This window comes from Gossypium arboreum, chromosome 6, assembly GCF_025698485.1.
Source record: "Gossypium arboreum isolate Shixiya-1 chromosome 6, ASM2569848v2, whole genome shotgun sequence".
Lineage (NCBI taxonomy): Eukaryota > Viridiplantae > Streptophyta > Magnoliopsida > Malvales > Malvaceae > Gossypium > Gossypium arboreum.
The window spans coordinates 38,514,646-38,520,125 of NC_069075.1; positions in this window are offsets into that span (position 1 = coordinate 38,514,646).

Sequence of the window (5,480 nt, forward strand, 5' to 3'; positions counted from 1 at the left end):
CCATAGTTTCAATGTAGGTAAGTGTATTTTTGCTCATTTTTAATGACTTCTATGTTTTTGGAGTCGTTGTAGCTTAATCTATCTAGCCCAGGAACTAATTTGCAAAACTGTTAAAAGTATAGGGTTTCAACATTGTTGAATGTGTATGTGTTTTGAAGTTTAATGGTAGAATATGAATGGTTGTTGTTAGATAAACAACATTTGTTAAGTGATCTTGGTTGAAAATGTCAAATAGGGATTTATTTGTAAAATGTGAAAATTATATGGTGAAATGTCTGAAAATAATGAAATGTGTGGACTTCTATGAACATAGATGAAATTCGACTAGCATGGGGGTGAACTCAAGTGCATGAATTTGCATTTTTATGAGTGAGGGACTAAATTGTAAAGTAGTTAAATGTTTAGGGGCAAAATAATAATTTTGTCATAATATAAATTTTTGGCTGAATGGAATAGAATAAATACTAAATGAATTGAATTTGATTTATTTAGATCAAGTTAAGCCTCGTACGGATCTAGAATGAGGAAAATATAAAGGTTTGGACTAGTCGATCCATTTCATCGTTTTTATGATCGAGGTAAGTTCGTATGTTTAATAAGCATTAAATTACACATGTTTGAATACTTAAGTGATACAATTGTGATGATATGACACCACAGAAATTCTCGACAAGTTATCAGCAATGTATAAATCCTAGTTGAACCTTAGGAATATATAGGATACAAATGACATGTTATTAGGGGTTACCATGTTTTGGGTGCTGGTCGTACATTCTACCGACGGCTCAGTTTTTCCCATTTGTTACAGTTACTCATCAGCTTGTGTGAGCAGACCCAGTGCTAGCTTGAGAGTGAGAATTTATATGAGATATGAGATTTAGATGGTTTCGACCATGTATTGGCACTTAGTGTGCGAGATTACCGAGTATCTGATATTATTCCAAATGGTTCAACGGGTATATTGATGATATGAAAAAGTAAGACATTGATATGTATCGGTACATGTATGATCACGAATTGTATAAGCATTGAATCTATGAGAATTATGATTTCATGTCTAACCTTTTGATGGAACATGTGTTAGGCTTTTGGGATTCAAATTAAATTGCATAATGCTATGTTTATTTCCTTAAATTATGATTAAATCGTAAGTTGTGCTTTATCCATATGAGCTTACTAAGCTTAATAGCTTACTCTGTTTACTTTTTCATGTTTTATAGTGATTTTGAAGTTGTCGGAGATTTCTTCACACTATCCAGCCGTTGTTTTGGTACTTCTGAACTATGTATATTTAGGTTATATGGCATGTATAGTTGTTTTGGCTAATGTAGCCTATATATCTCATAATATTTTGGTTATGTGTTTAGCCATATGATTTGGCTTATTTTGGTATACTTAGTTATGTAAGTATGTGTAAATGGTCCTTTGATATTTGATTTATAATTGCTATATAAATGCCTTGTTGTGAATTGGTATTTAAGGTAGCAAATGGTTGAAATTAAGAATGTATTAGCATGCTAAGAATTAGGCAAGATAATGCATAAAGAAAGTGACCATTTAGGTGAATGCTTGAAGGTGAAATGGTATGTATTGAAATGGCATATTGAATGTGTTTAGGAAAAAAACGTTTATATATACATTTGACCATTTAGTTAACTTTTGATAGTGATAATGGTATGCCTTGTGGTTGTTAGTATTGATATTGCATGAATTGAACTTGGTTTAGATGGGTTTGAATGCCTATTGAAGATATGGTCATATGCTATTTGGTATATGTAGGTTGTTGCAAGTTTGGGTGAGAAAGATGGTTTGGATAATAGCTTATTTTTTTCCACATGGGCAAAGACACTGCCGTGTGCCTTATCCATGTGTGACACACGGCTAGGTGACACGCCTGTGTATTCCCTGGTACTTATTTAGAAAACAAGTCAGTAGCTTAACACAACCTAGCACACGAGCGTTTGGCTTGGCCGCATGGCATAAGTCAATATACCCTCTAGTTTTTGCACGGTTTAGAATACAGCCTAGCATACGAGCATGTGAGGCCATTTTGAAGGGCACACGAGCTAGTCACACAGGCACATAGTTGGTCCTGTGACCCAAGTCAAAGAGTTACACGGGTCAGACATGGGTTTGGTCACAACCATGTGATCCTATTTAGAATGTCCATACAGCCTGTGACACGGGCGTGTCTTTTGGTCGTGTGGTGTGTGTCCCTTGTACTTTTAAAATTTTCTTTGCTTTTCTAAAAATTTGTTAAATATTTGATTTAGTCCTAAATCACTTCTAATGCTTGTTTTAAGCCCCAATGTCTCGTGTTAGGGACTATATGATTGTGTATGAATTTTTTTTGTTTGGATTTGAGGAATGTATATAAAATGTATGATTGTTTAAGAAATAAGTCTGGTAATGCTCCGTAACCCTATTTCAGTGACAGATACAGGTTAGGGGTATTACATTTATTTATATTAGAGCTACGATTTAGTCGATTCTAGGACTAATGTAGAGTGTGTGAGTCTAGTTATACATGCCATATTTAACCTGTGATAGTGTGATATCTCTTAATAGTTTTAAATTATGTTTTTGTATAAAAATAGACCCCAATCGAGCAGTTTCTGATGATGTAAAAAGTCATACGCCAGCCTCCGTTGATGGGGTAGTACCGTCTAAATCGGGACCATGTTCTAAAGGTTGTGGTGGAAAGACCAAGGAAGTATTCTTTCAAATGATGAACGAGTGGTTCTCTGAGCTTGTCCAAACAAATTCGGCTGCTCAGCAACCTCCACCCTCACCTATTCCCCAATCGAGTCCCGTAGCTCTTTAAGGTTTAGAACCTTTACGAATGAGTAAGCTGTCTGTGGATAAAATTTGAAAGTGTGGGGATGAAGATTTGGAGCTACAGTTGATGATGATCCTCAGAGAGCGAAGTTTTGGCTTGAGAATGCAATTTGAGTTTTTGATGAACTATCTTGTACTTTAGCAGAATGTGTTAAATGTGCTATGTCATTTCTGAGATATACTGCATACTAGTGGTGGAACACCTTAATATTTGTGGTGCCAAGAGAACGGGTCACATGGGAATTCTTTCAAACAGATTTTAGAAAGAAATATATAAGTCAACGGTTTATTGATTAGAAGCGCAAAGAGTTTCTAGAATTGAAATAGGGTTGTATGACTGTAATCGAGTACGAAAGAGAATTTGTAAGACTGAGTAAATATGCTCGAGAATGTGTCTCCATTAAAGAAATTATGTGTATGCGATCCGAAGACAGGTTGAATGAAGATATTGAACTTCTAGTTGGGATTCTTGAACTGAAAGAATTTGTTGTTTTGGTCGATAGAGCTTGCAAAGCCGAAGATCTTAGCAAAAAAAAGATAAGAGCCTATTCTGAGGCTAGAGACTCGAGAAAGAAGTTAGTGAGTAAACCTTATCATTTCTCTTCAAGGAAATCAAGGGATTCTTATAATCGTTCGAATGCTTCAGTGGGGTATTCCAATAGAGATCGTGGAAAGCAAAACACGAGTCCAAAAGCTCAAGCCACTTCAGTATCGAGTGTTGGTAGTGTCAAAACCAACAAATCTAAGTGTCAACAATGTGGAAGAAGAAATTTTGGGGATTGTTGGATGAATAATAAAGCTTGTTCTAGTTGTGGTTCACAAGATCATTTTATTCGTGATTGCCTTGAGTTACCAGAGAAAGACAAATTTCTGAATGCAAGGCCAAGTAATACAACTGCCAGAGGAAGACCACCTCAAAATACTGGAAATGTGACTAGTAGCAAAGGTGCAACAAAGGATTTTGCTGTGAGATCAAATGCTAGAGTGCTAGCCAGAGCCTACGCTATTTGCACTCATGAAGATGCATCGGCACCAGATGTTATCACCAGTACATTTTCTATTTATGACACTGATGTAATTGCTTTGATTGATCTTGGATCAAATCATTCGTATGTCTGTAAGAATTTAGTATCTAGTAAGAGTTTACCTGTTGAGTCAATTGAATTTCTGATTAAAGTATTAAACCCCTTAGGCCAGTATGTCATAGTTGATAAAGTTTGCAAGAATTGTCCTTTGATGACTCGAGGTTGCTATTTTTCGTCTGATTTGATGCTTTTACCATTTCATGAATTCGATGTGATTTTGAGTATGGATTGGTTAACTCTGCATGATGCTGTTGTGAACTATAGATGAAAGACTATTGATTTGAAATGTTAGAATAGTGAAATTCTTGATATTGAATCCGATGATTTAAGTGGGTTGCTTGTTGTGATATCGACGATGCTAGCACAGAAATATCTGAGAAAGGGTAGCAATTCTTACCTTGCGTATGTACTTGATACAAAAGTGACTGAATTGAGGATTGAATCGGATGGTTTGTAAATATCTAGATGTGTTTCCAGAGGAATTACCCAGGTTACCACCGATAAGAGAGGTTGAATTTGCAATTGAGTTAATACCAGGAACATCACCGATATCGATAGCTCTGTACCGAATGGCTCCGTCAAAGTTAAAAGAGTTGAAAGCTCAATTGCAAGAGTTAACGAATAGAAGTTTTGGACAGACTTAGTTTTTTGCCTTGAGGTGCGCCAGTTCTGTTCGTCAGGAAGAAAGATGGATCGATGAGACTGTATATCAACTATCGTCAACTTAACAAGGTTACGATTAAGAATAATTATCCATTTTCATGAACCAATGATTTGTTTGATCAATTAAAAGGAGCAATAGTATTTTTTAAGATTGATCTAAGATCTGGTTATTTTCAGTTGCGGGTTAAAGATTCGGATGTGTGGAAGATTACATTCAGGACCAGGTATGGGAACTATGAATTTCTAGTTATGCCATTTGGGCTAACTAACGCTCCTGTAGTTTTTATGGATTTGATAAATAGAATTTTCATACCGTATTTGGACAGATTTGTGGTTATATTCATTGATGACATACTAATCTATTCTCAAGACAAATCTGAGCATACCGAGCATTTAAAGATTGTGTTACAAACATTAAGAGATAAACAATTGTTTGCTAAATTCAGTAAATGTGAGTTTTGGCTCCAAGAAGTTGGATTTTTGGGACATGTAGTATCGGCGAAAGGCATTATAGTTGATCTGAGTAAGATTTTAGCAGTTATTGACTGGAAACCACCAAGAAATGTATCTAAGTTTAGAAGTTTTCTGGGAATAGCTGGCTATTATTGGTATTTTGTAAAAGGGTTCTCGATGATTGCTACATCGATGACTCGATTGTTACAAAAAGACGTGAAGGTTGAATGGTCTAAAAAATGTCAACAGAGTTTTGATCAGTTGAAAGCATTGTTAACCAAAGCACCAGTCTTAGTTCAGCCTGAGTCGGGTAAAGAGTTTGTGATTTTTAGGGATGTGTCATTGAATGGTTTGGGATGTGTTTTAATGTAAGAAGACAAAGTGGTAGCTTATGCTTCCAAATAGTTAAAACTGCATGAAAAGAATTACCCGACACATGAC